A 13,183-nucleotide genomic window follows, 5' to 3' on the forward strand; every position below is an offset into this window, starting at 1 on the left:
TTTCGGGTAGCCACACACCTTATATATTGGGACACACGCTATGATTATTCACACACGTTAACGATATCTGAATTGGATTACCGCTGGCGGTGTCCAACTCAGATCGAAGGGAAGCCGAACTGAAAGAGGTAGGAACTGCAGCTAACCACTACCACCGCCGCTGTTGCCCGCTGCTGATCCAGACTACCTTCGCCAACTGCCATCGGTGTCGATGTCCGCTGCTGCTGCCTGCTGCAAGTAAACTGATTTGCTTGAGGTGAAACAGTCTCTTATATAGCCCAAATAGTGCATATCCGGCTAACTAGGTACTTCATTCTGTCGTCCTTTTTAGGGAAAGGCAGCAAGCGACCAATCAAAATTCGATATTTGCGTTTCGACAATGCTCAACAATTTTCAATAGTACAATAAATAGTTCGAACAATCAGATTTCAATTTTCTGCATTTGGACGGGTGCTTAAATGATTTTCCAATCGATTGCTGCAAAAATGATAGAAATCGGTTGGGAACTGACTAAGTTTAAAACGTTTGAAATTGGACAGTGACGCTCTCGATGCTTTCGGTTTTGAAATTGGATCCTTGTATTGAAATTGGGTTCCTGTATATGTTGCTGTAAGACGTATTCTACGTCAAAAAAATAGATTCTCATAAGAACTGTTGCTTTTTATCTCCTTTTGAAGTTTTTTGCCTTAGTTTCTTAAAATAGTTGTATATTTTGCGTCGAAATACCCTTCACATATTACGTAATGCTAAATTATAGCAATTTAGAACACCACTCACCCCTGAGTACCGCAATTTTTCATGATGGCCTTGCGCAATGGAGCTCTTCGTTGAATATCCCCTTCTTCTTAGTACGTTACGTAATGAACTAATGACCTCTCATATTCGTTAGAGGTTTTGAAACTGCCATTCAGTGATTATATCCTTAATCGTACTTCATTCCAGCAACTGCGTGAAGCAAACCGTCACAATCGGATTGGTGAAGCAAAATTATTAAGAACTTTTTGTGCACTAGAACGGTAAATTTTATCAAATACGGTCGGTAGATTTCCTGTTGATCGAATAGCAATTCTCATGAGTTTCGATGGAAGTGCAAAGTTCTTGGGCGCGCTTAAAATTGATTCAAGCTACGGCAAAAATATCGCCTAAGAAGTTCATAATACGCTAGTGGATTGAAATATTTCGGAAAAGTTTCGAAAACTATCCAATATTACTTGTCCTCTTCATTTCTATGAACTTTTATGCAAAATATATTACATGGCAAGAGCATCGGACCTTAGACACTTGCCTTTAACGGTTTTATAAGAGATTCAAACGAAATCAACTCATTCAGAGCCAATCAACTCACTCACAGCTTCAATGATTCAAAAGTTCTGATTATTGATCATAAATTGCATTAAAGACATGTCCCTGTTGGTAGTCAAACTTCACATTCAGGTGTTTTTCGGATGTACGAGTGCTGTCTAATGTATTAATCAAGTTAAAAATTCTCTACGTGATTCTTTCGCTTATGCCGAAATTGATGGTCGTCTCAGACGCTGTGACTGAAAAGATGAAGAATCGCTTGTGGCATTTAAGCCCAGAATAAGTTGAATTGGCCTGATATCCCGTTTGAAAATAAACAAAAAATGATCAGGCGATTAAAAGCGAATGGTCCTTAAGGTGAAACGGTATTGAAACCACAAACAGCCAATTTCGAATCACCACTTCGAAGTTTTAGAAGCACAATATAGGGTAAGGAACGGCTTAAGCAGTAGCGCCTATTTTAATCAGTCGAAAAAACAGGCCTCAAACGCCTGCATTTTGATCAATATCGACAATTTCAATGATGGAAACGAAAACTTTGATTGTCTAGCTGTCTTACGAATATAAGAAATACCGTTAATCACGAAGAAATTTGTGAACAAACTCGTTCGAAACAAAGCGACCTATATTGCAGCCATTCAGGAGCCACTTCGGGTGCTGAAAAAAAAACGCCTGCAAAACAGATGGAAACTGCTTAAAATAGGTTCGGGGTGATTGTAATAGTGTCCCTCGATTGGTAACTTTAATTGATGCTTGTTAAAGTTTGCTAACTCAGTTTTACAATCTGAAAACACAGACATCTGACAGAGCAAAGGATAGAGAACAGATTGATATACTACTGTTTGAATTTCACCCAACACATTTCGAGTATTTCGTCTGAGTACACAGGCGCAGCAAACATGAAATAGCGTTTTCACAGGTGACGCATTAACTGTTACCGAGTCTTGGGCCTTTGAAAATTCAAAATGGTGACTGGAAGTCGGCCATTTTTGGTTTCAATATCTAATGTTAAATTTATGAAAAATTCTAACCGTGTTTCAACACATAATTAAGACGAATTTCAGTTTATATTGCATGTTGTTGATTTATACCGAAAAATGCACACCTCATTCAAAATACAAACTGTTGAACAAACACCAAAAGTTATAGATTTTCTTAAACTTAAATTAGGGAGATAATATTACTGTTTTATGAAAATACAAGTACAAGAGATATATGTTAAAAAAGAAAAAGCTCCATACAATTTTCATATAAATCGGTTTCTCAAATATAAGCGCTTTGTGGGTCCATTAAATAAAATCCGATGAACTTCAAATTTTCGTGGCTTAGAGGTCAAAAGGAAACTTTTTCAGCCCGGCGCTCATTAAGATCGATAGTTTTAAAAACGGCCATATAAAATATGACCACTCTACTGATGGTCCACTAAAGGACACGGTCCATCCAAAGTAGTTTTAAACTCCCAGTTGTGCGCAAAATTTCGAATCAAATAGAAGACACTTGATTTCAGAAGATAGTGTAAATTACCCTGTATTGGACCCCTTTTCAATAGAGGACCACCCGGCAGATTAACTCAACCAAACTGCAGCAGAATCCCGAGAAACATTTATAAGATTAAACTATTTTGGATAGACCACGTCCTTTAGTGGACCACCAGTTAGATTATATTTATTTATTTAAATGGTGGACCCCTTTTCCATAGTGGACCACTCGCCAGATTACCTCAATTTATGTTGAAACTCAAGGGATCTTCAGAAAACTTATATCGGGAATCATCTTGTCCAGCCAATCTGCATCACAAACATTTATAAATTCCGAGATATGTTGAGTTCATCCTGGACTGGTGGTCCACTATAGGTTAATGTAGCAAAGTGGTCCTCTAGAGGTTATTGACCTTGGTTTTTCGTTAGGGTAGTGGTGTGTCCATCCAATGTAGTTCTACCCTAAATTCCGTTTTCTGTGGAGAGGGGTTAAATAACGTTTGGTGGACCTCATTCGGTTAGTGGATCGTCAGATAGGTTAATTTACCCGGCTGTCGTAAAATCTTAAAGGTTTTTGAATTCTTATGGATCTTAAGCCTTCTTAAAGATTTATTATAGGAAATATGCTCATAAAGCTCTTAATGTAACATAGTGTTTATAAAAATCAAGTTCTCAAACATATCTAAAAATTCCTAGTTCAAAATTCATATTGATCTAAAGCTTTTTTTAAAACAAATCAATTAGGATAAGTTAACCTGTAGTGGACTCCTTTTCTATAGTGGACCACTCGCATGAATAACTCAATTTATATGGAAGCTCAAGGGATTTTCAGAAAACATCTCATCCAGTCAATCTGCATCACAAACATTTATAAATTTCGAGTTATGTTAGGAGAAATTGAGTTAGTCTGACCGGTGGTCCACTATAGGTTAATAATGCAAAGGGGTCCACTATAGCTAAATTTACCCTACCACTAAAAGGAAACAACATGTTATGACTAAGTGTCATAATATGCGTATTATTGACCCAGGTTCATAATAGAAAAAGAGATACATTATGCGCATATTGAGGTCGGTACAAGTTATTGATGGTTAGGAACACAAATGAAACCTAATCAAAAGATTTTCCGTTATAGGGTAATCGCTCATATATTCATCTCAGTAGCTATATTCATCTCATCACACCTTTTTGATCAATTTATCATGAAATTTTACCATATTTTCAACGTAAAACTTTCAACCACTAGACAAAATCGAGAAGCAAATAGATTTACTTTCAAAAATTTGTAGAAATTTGACGGTAAATTGGACAAATGAGAGAAATAAGATGAATATAGGTGCAGCTAGCTGTTGAGATGAATAATAGAGCGATTACCCTGTTAGGTGAAAGATTTCTTCTATTGGTAAAATATTGCACTTTATTATATCGACTGAGGGATTTTATCAAAAAACATCCCCTGGTAAAATATTGCAGTACTACTCTAAAGATATAAAGAATTTGGGTCGTTTACATCTAAATTATTCAATACACTTACTGTCTATTACTGGTATATAAATCCTACACCCTCCTAGGAAACTAAGAATTTTCTACTAGCAGAAATTAGGGTAGAACTACCTTGGATGGACTACTTTCTTCAGTGGACCACACTGACGAAAAACTTTTGATTCTCTAAATATATAGGGTAAATTCTTCTTCTCTAAATATAGATAGGGTAAATTCACCTACAGTGGTCCCCTTTCCTATACCAACCTACAATGCAATGGAGCACCCGTCAGAATAACTCAATTTCTCTTAACATTATTCGGAATTGCTTGTGATGCAGATTGGCTGGGTAAGACGTTCCCCGATGGAAAAATTGAATTAATTTGACCAGTGGTCCATTAAGGGACGTGGATCATCCAAGGAAGCTTTATGCTACTCAGTTGTGTGCAATATTGAAATTCAAATCGCAGACACTTTAATTAGGAAGATAGGGTAAATTAATCTATCCTTTCCTATAGTGGACTTCCATCGGGAAACATGTTACCCTGCTAATCTTCATCAGAATCACTAAAAATATTTTCAAATGCCAATTCATATCAAGAGATTAAACAGTTGTTCGTGAGGGTGGTCCGTTGTGCAAAGGAGGATGTGGTCCATTCAAAGTAGTTCTACCCCGAATTCCGATTTAGGTAAAGAGAAATTGAGATAATCTGATGATTGGAGTTTAGGGTAAATCAACCTATAGTAGACCCCTTACCAACAATGGACCATCCGCCAGATTAACTTATTTCATGCGAAAATTCGAGGAATTTTTGGAAAACTTCCATCGGAAAAAACCTTATCTGCATCATAAACATTCATAAATTCTGATTTATGTTAACAGAAACTGAGTTAATCTGAATGGATGGTCCACTATAGGGTCACAAAGGAAAAGGGGTTCACTATAGCTTAATTTATCCTTAATCGGAATTTTATAAAAGTTTCTCGTGTTTCTGATGCAGTCTGGAAAGGAATCTCTATAACATATAGAAAAAAGAATAGAAATGCGATAATTGTCATAATACTCGCATTTGTACTGTCCATCATTCGGCAATACTAAAGTATTAGAAATATAGAAATATTAGGTAATAGAAATGTTATGTACAAAATTTAACCTTGGTCAAGGATGGATATATTTGGCTGAAACTCCAGAAGTTGTAGTTCAGGAATCATCTTAGTTCAGTAGAAAATTTAATATTCTTCAAAAAGACGGCTTGCTTGTAAACATCCAACCAACTTCACCGCGAGCACTCAGTCCTGTTTGTTTTCACCTCAAAATTCGTATTACATCAAAAAAGAAGTCTAGTTACCTACAGTTCAACGAAAAGCTGAAAAAAGCCTGAAAGCCAGAGAAAAATAGTAAGATGTCGCAAAATTTGACAAATAAATAACAAGAATTTGAAAAATATGAGAAAACCAGAGCTGATTTATAGAATAAGAAAGAAAAAACAAATAAAAGTTAGACGGGGAGTGAAAAAGCAACGTCTGAGATCAGAAAAAGGGAATTAGAAAGAAAGACGAAATAATGTCATAAAGCTTCAAAAATTTGAAGATGGGGTTAGAAGATACTCAAGAAATTATGAAGCAAGGCAGTTCAACGAAGAACAAAACAGTCAGAATGAGAATAGTAAAAAGAGAAAAATAGTATAGTTAAAACTGTGTTAGAGATCATTAGTAAACCTAGAAATAAACAATATATGGCTTCCATGTACTTTTAATTTAAAGAAGCAATTCCAAACAGAATGCTGCTACTCGTGAAACAGAATTGAGTGGATCAATTTTCTCAAGTTGTTGTTCAACAAGGAGGCAAATGATTCGCAAGGATTCGAACAAAATTCTGAAAATGACTTTAAAGCACCTTCCTTGGTTTAGTACATTGGAATTACAGGGTGCGGCAGAAAAAATGCGAAGAAGTTCAATTCTCATTTTCAATTACTTTAAACAATAAAATCGAAATTTTCGAGTTCTGGTTAAGTTCTTTCAAACAATTGTACTCGATGTGTCCTTTATTTTATCAGTGACATCCTCAAGACAACGCCGGAAGAAGAACATGCCTTTCGAACGCAGTCCTCCGATATCGACATCCACGTGCGCGTTTATGACAGACTTCAAAGTCTTTATACTATTATGAAATGTTTTGCAAGTTTGTAGTACAACATACGCCAAAATTGAATAATTTATAGGGTTACGTACCGGATTTCTATGGGGACACAAATCTTTGGACCAAAACTTTATGTTTTCCATCAGCCCTCGGTGGTTCCGATTTGACCCGCGATATGGCGTTCTATCCTGGTGGAGAATAACGTATTGATCCTAAGAAAAGCTGGCTGTCACCCAGGGAAGTTCTTGATTGAACAGCATTTTTGAAAACAGGCGGCATTTTCAAACCGTTGGACACCACCAAGCCAAACACCACGGAATCAGCAGGATGTATGATTTGGAGCTTCAATATCACTTTCCTCGTTGTATCCACAAATTCCTTTAGTCTGTGCGGCTGTAGGATACAGCAGAGATGCTGAACAGCATTTCGTCGGAGAACAGGATTATTATTTTTTCTTCTTCAACAAAAAAGCAATCTATTCAAAAGAGTTCCTCGTAGCTCCTTTACCCGCTCCGTAATGAAGTGATGTTTAATTCTAGCTTTCGAGCATGCGTGAAGTCTTCTAGGATGATTCTTCGCATCGATTTTACAGATATCGATTCCTTGGCAAGTTTCCTGATGGAACGTACCGGGCTGTTAAGAACTTTTGCGCGGACCAAATTGATCACGTTTAGCGTACGTACAAACCGCGGACCTTCACTTTCAGGGTTATACTGCTTAGGACCGACCTGTAGAGACTACTTGATGAGATTAACTGTGCCTAAATGATATTCTATTACCCTGGAACCTCTTCCGGTGTCTTCTCGGCGAACAGCGAATTCGTAATACATTCTTTGGCATTCATTTAGTTAAATTTGCAATAAAAGAATTCCAATGTTCTGGTGCAGAACTAGAAATTATACGTAACCGAGTACACTGTTAATAGAAAAAAGACATTAGTTAAACCCAAAATTAAAGCTTTAACATTTTCGCCCTTTTTCCTGTCGCATCCTTCAGACCTCTAGAACAGTTTCAATGAAATTTTTGTTGTTATCTATTATCGAAATATTCTATCATTCTATCATACTATCACGTATTTGAAATTGACGACTGCACGCGAAGTCTGCTATCGTCTACTCCAGCGGTTCTCAACCTGGGGTACGCGTACCCCTGGGGGTACTCGGAAGCCTTCAGGGGGTACGCGAAAGAAAAATCAGTAATGGCGGACAACGCAATTTTTCTCTATAATATTTCATTTGTTGGTCAGTCTAGCCCCTAAAACATGACCGTAGCAATCAAACAAGCTACAGTTTAATTTGGAACCTTCACTAGACTACCACAACATAATCTATCATTACTCTCTCTCACTCAGCATGAACATTCCAAGCCAGGGGGTACAATCGATATGAAAAATATCGCCAAGGGGTACGCGGACAAAAAAAGGTTGAGAACCGCTGGTCTACTCTATAGAAAGAAAACAAAAAGGGTAAACTATGTATTGATAGAATGCAATGAAACGAGAAGCCAGCTCTCAATAATGCAGCTGAAATCGACTCTAATTGCCGTCAAAGTTTATTCACTCAATAGTTTTCGCCAATTCTGCTTTAATTTCGGAAGCACCATCAGTTCGATTCTCACAAACACAACGAACCAAACTTAAAGTCCGACCGTAAAACAAAGGTCCTTCGCGCAGGGTCGCTGGCACCTAAATTTGTTTTTTTTTTTGCGAAATGCAAATTTATTCACAATTAACGACCAACCCGGGCCAGCAGTACTCTTCCCACGAGCGCTCATCGCGGGCGGGAAGTCACCCGAAGAATGTCATCTCCCTGGCCGTGAAGTGCAGTAGAATATCACCCTGTGAAGATTTACAACGATACATCCGCGATGACATTCGCACGAGAAGAATGAATAACAAAAAAATATAATAAAAATGAGTTGGCTCGCAGCAACAGCAGTACGGCAGTAGTGAAGCGTCATCACTGCCACCGCCGCCACCACCATCGTGGGCCACGGTGGTGGTGTACTCGAGAGTGTGATCGGTTTGTGATGGGATCGCCATGTGCGGCAGCAGAATAAGGGCAACAGGCCGTTTACAACATAGATATGGCAGCAAAAAACAGCTCCTTTTAGGGAAGAATCAAGATTTTAGCGGTTAGCGCATGATCCTTGTAGACGCTTTGTTTTCCGCTTTTAATCTTTCTCATATACGCGCCGCGAGTCGAGTGTAGTGACCAGCCTAGGACCCCTTCCCTTCACACCACTCTCCTGCCTTCTACCCAAACTCTTCCCGCTTAAGTTCGTATTAAAAATACTTTGTGGCTGTTCTGTTGTTGTTTTTGTTATTTTTGCCACCGGCCGTGGTCCTCCCCAAACCGCATGGCAGCGATGACTGGTCGCGACTGGCGACGATGACTGTGAATCGGTCGATCGTCAGGCGGTCATACCAAGTCGACGAACCAGCTGAGGTTTTGTCTGTCTGTTTACACGTTAACTGCGCCTGGCGCAGCAGTGCTGCTGGGACACGAGGACACGAGAGGAGGAGGAAGCAAAAATTGTTAACTTCTAAATATGGAGCCACTTTCCTTGATCTTGGAATTGAACTCGAAAAACGGCCGCGAGTTGTGGTTGGTAGTTCGTTGGTTTTATTCGTTCGTTCGTTCGGTCGTTGGTGTGCGGTTAGATTCCTCGCAAGGTAGAACCAGCGGCCAGGTACCAATTGAACGCCGGCAAAGGCGAAAATTGGTGCTTTTCAACCCCGCTCGCTCGGTATGCGTATAATGTGTGTGCCTATTTATAGTGACTATCAAATTCTTCGCAGCCAACGATTGACGCCTGACACGCAAATAATTCGCGCTAATTGGGTCATTAACCAATCGAACGCGGCGATCGTCCGGTCGGGCTGCTTAATAGGAAAATAGCTGCTGCAGTGCAGGTTGTTTTTCAGCTCAAAGCCAGCTTCGAAAGCTTAGGCTCATTAATCAATCAGATTTTTTAAACATTTCATTGACAAGTGCATTTTCTGTGTTCTCTCTTCTCTTGCAGGTAATACTGGGCAACCCGAGCTGGGACAGCGGCTGTGAGGAAACAGATTCACTTTCTCCCCGGTTTACACGGACGGTGTGGACGGTTTCGGGTCAGTTCTTATCTTAATGTTTGAATGCCATTCGGCCTAATCCACTGTTACGATTTTATGGCTTATTTCACTTTCGACAAGGTGTGGTTGCACAGACAAAAGGCAGTAAATTATTTGCGTGATTTTGAGGATGACCGCGGTTTGTTAGCTATTTGAAATGCATTTTTATTACACGGATTAAGAGAGGCGAGAGTTTTAAATTGTTAAAACTAGAAGACCGCATACTTCTTTTGAGACTTAACCTAATTTTGTATTGAAAAATAGGATATTAATTTGAGACTATCAAAAGAAAGCAAATTAAATCTTGTCTATAGATGAGTTGTAGAAAATTGGTATCTAGACTTGATAAAAAGATACCTAATAAATTACTATTTATTTTCAGTTATGCATTTACATTTTAAACAAAAATTTTAACAATGCCATTTTTGGATTTGGACCTTATTTTTTTTAACCTCCATCTATGTTTTTCTATTACTTTCCTCACTTTTTTATACATTATAAGTGTTCCCTCCATCACAAGAATACAGCTTACTATTATATATAGATACAAATTGGGTAGGTACCTACCTGGAATTTTGCTTACTAGTCCTGTCAAATAATGTTTGTACCCTCATGATCGGATGTTCATAGTGCCTAGTCAAAATAACACTTTAGTTGCCATCTGTTTCAATGTTTCACAAATTGCGTCACAAATACCTTTACTATGTTGCAAACAATGCTATTCTGCGTCGATGTTTTGATCTGAACTGTCATAAATTCACATCGGACAAGGATATTATTCTTCTTACCTAAATTTACTGTTTCATAAATGTTATTAATTTGAAAATAAATTCATGTACTGCTATCCTGTTATGATTCCTGACACAAGCAAAGCCTTGGGTGCTACATTCCTTATCGGAACTCGACTTTGTGTTTAAGATACACAGACTTCGCAGCCAACTGTTAGTGTACAGCACAATCGCGGGGCTAGTGCTACGATCCTACTGACACTAACAGTCTCTCCCGAGCCGGCATTCGAACATACGACGACTGGCTTGTTAAACCAGCATCGTACCTCGAGACCAGTTGGGGGACTATGATTCAAGACACAATAAAATCTAAATTCGTCAAAGTGTCTTATTCGTTATTATAATAAATATCAAATGGATCAAGTTGTCTGATTATAGTTCTAATGAACTGCTGCATAATCCAATGCTGAGGTATAATATTTTAAATGAGAAACTTATTCAACAAGTTGAATAAGCTTCTCTTGGCGATACCAAGTAGATTCCTCCACAAGTTTTGATTCTATCTAACCCAGGCGCGTTATTGTTGCTGGAAAGGAGGGCAACTGAAAATTCTACCATTAAAAAAATTGATTCTATCGCGTCCTGGCCCAAGGACGCGTCGCGTACAATGTTTTGCGCAGGAAAAGAGTGCAAAAGGAACAACTGGGGTTATAGATGTTCCAGAAAGTGCTGGAAGTGGTTATGTGGCCTAACAGCTTGCAATTAAGGCAGTTAATGACTTAATGACTTAATGGGTTACATACAGCCGCGCAGACAGACGAACCCGGTGGATCGAGACGTGGCTTGGTAGTGCAGATCCTGCAAACGTTACTCGAAACGAGTTTGAAGGAGTGTATACTTTTGTACCGCTGACGAGTGCCATGGACCACAACAGGTTGCAGTCCAGTATCTTAACATCGGGCAAGCAGAATTTTTAAAAAAGCCGACAAATCGACTCTCAACAGACAGACTCGAATCGGTTATGGCACCGTCGATCTCCATGTCTCGTAGAGCCCCATATTCGTTAGTCTTGGGCAATACTCCTCCGTTCCCCCGAACGTTCAGGGCTCCCAGGGCATAGAGCCAGCGTGTTCGTGGCCTTTCACGAAGCCACCGACTTCTACCTGGTTCTCTAGTTAACCGGCATTCGTACTAAGTGACCAACCTACTGAAGTCTGCCGTGTTTAATACGGTCTATAATGTTCACTTCGATGTGGTCCCCGTGGTTCTGTGGTTAGCGATGTCGGTCGGCTAGCTCTCCCACACACGGTTGTGTTGTCTGGTTCGATTTCCGATCCTTTTCGAGCTGGAAATTTTCTCGACTCAGCATTGGGGCACGGTGTATCGTTGTACTTATCCTACAACATGCAAAATGTGCCAAAAACAATATCGATAACGAACTCTCTCAACTAATCTAGTTGATCGAGACCGCTATTAGCCCTCCAGGCTAGTGTGCGATATTGTTGTAATGTTCACTTCTCTATACACTTGGCACAACTCGTGATTCATGCCACACACCATTTTTCAATTTCCCACCGACAATTCTCCTCCACTGTCCGGCAATCGGTTCCTATGATATCTATATCGTCCTTAAAGCCAAGGAGCATATGCGACCGTGTGATGATAGTGCCGTTCCTCTACACGCCAGATCTCCTAATCGCACCTTCGAGTGCAATGTTGAACAGTAAATTTGCTTCGATCCATCTAAAGTCACTTGACACTTCATCTGCAATACGAACACTTGATTTCGAGCCATTCAGCATTATCTGCCACAACTCATTTCTTTTTACCGAATCGTACGCTGCCCTGAAATCAATGAACAGGTGGTGAGTCTGCAGGTTATACTCTCGGAATTCATCCAGGATCGTCTGCAGGGTAAACTTTTGATTAGTCGTTGATCGGCCCTCACGAAAACCAGCCTAGTATTCGCCGACGAACGACTCCTTAAGCGGTCTCAGTCTGTTACACAGGATACGCGACAGTATTTTGTACGCCAAGTTCAAACGGGTAACTCCTCTGTAGTTGGCGCACTCTAGACTGTGCTTTTTCTTGTAGACTGGGCATATGAGGGCAGCAAACCAACTGGTAGGCAATTCTTTCTCCTGCCATATCCTTAGAAGAACATGGTCGATCAATTGATGTAGCTGCTCACTTCCGTGTTTGAAAAGTTCGACCGGATTCTCGTCCTTCCCAGCAGCTTGACTATTCTTCAACTCGCTCAGAGCCTCCTTAACCTTATCCAGTGTTGGTGGTTTCACAGCTTTACCGTCGTCATCTACGTTTAACCTGCTTTTCGATATTCTGCTTCAGCTACCACACTTTCTTCGTGCTGTCTTTTCTTCTTGCGGTGGATTCGTTTGCCCTTGCTACCCTGTACCGTTCTCTGGTTAGTCAGGTACCAGACACTAGCTTTCGGCTTCTGGCAGCATTTTTCTCATCCGCCACTCATCACTCAGGCCGACCTCATCAAACCAGCCATTTCGTTGGTTTCGCTGAGCAGTTTCTCCTATCCTCTCATCTAACTTCTGGCGGTACTCTGCAGCTGCAGTTACGGTTGGGTATTAGGGTTTGCAATATTCCCGGGAATCGATTTCCCGGGAAACGGGAATGAAAAATCTTATTTCCCGGGAATTCCCGGGAACCGGGAACCGAAAATTTTTTTGCAAAAAAACATTTTTAGCAAATTTTAAACGAAGTTCATCAGTAAAAGGTAACAAAAAATTGATTACAATTTCATACAATTCGCAGGAAAAACGAAAAAAGAAACAAATAAAAAACAAAACATATTCAAGTTAACGACGAAAATTGCTGATCGATTTTCGTAGCATATATTTGCCGAAGAGGAGAATTAAAGGTCCTTATGTCGTCAAAGAATCGCTTCAGATCCGCTACAAATTTC

General features: G+C 39.6%; 1 protein-coding gene across 5 annotated transcripts in view; it reads left to right on the forward strand.

The window, feature by feature from the left end:
* The window catches only part of LOC129732524 (inverted formin-2), a 179,183-nt gene that overhangs the window by 65,919 nt on the left and 100,081 nt on the right, over positions 1 to 13,183 (forward strand). For 2 of the 5 annotated variants that reach the window (XM_055693473.1, XM_055693474.1), the window contains one exon: positions 9,427 to 9,517. The exons of the other annotated variants lie outside the window; for them this stretch is intronic. The gene's annotated coding sequence lies outside the window, so the exon portion shown is untranslated. The remainder of the gene's footprint in view (positions 1 to 9,426; positions 9,518 to 13,183) is intronic. 5 annotated transcript variants of the gene reach the window in all.

The sequence above is a fragment of the Wyeomyia smithii genome, chromosome 3, assembly GCF_029784165.1.
Source record: "Wyeomyia smithii strain HCP4-BCI-WySm-NY-G18 chromosome 3, ASM2978416v1, whole genome shotgun sequence".
Taxonomy (NCBI): Eukaryota; Metazoa; Arthropoda; class Insecta; order Diptera; family Culicidae; genus Wyeomyia; species Wyeomyia smithii.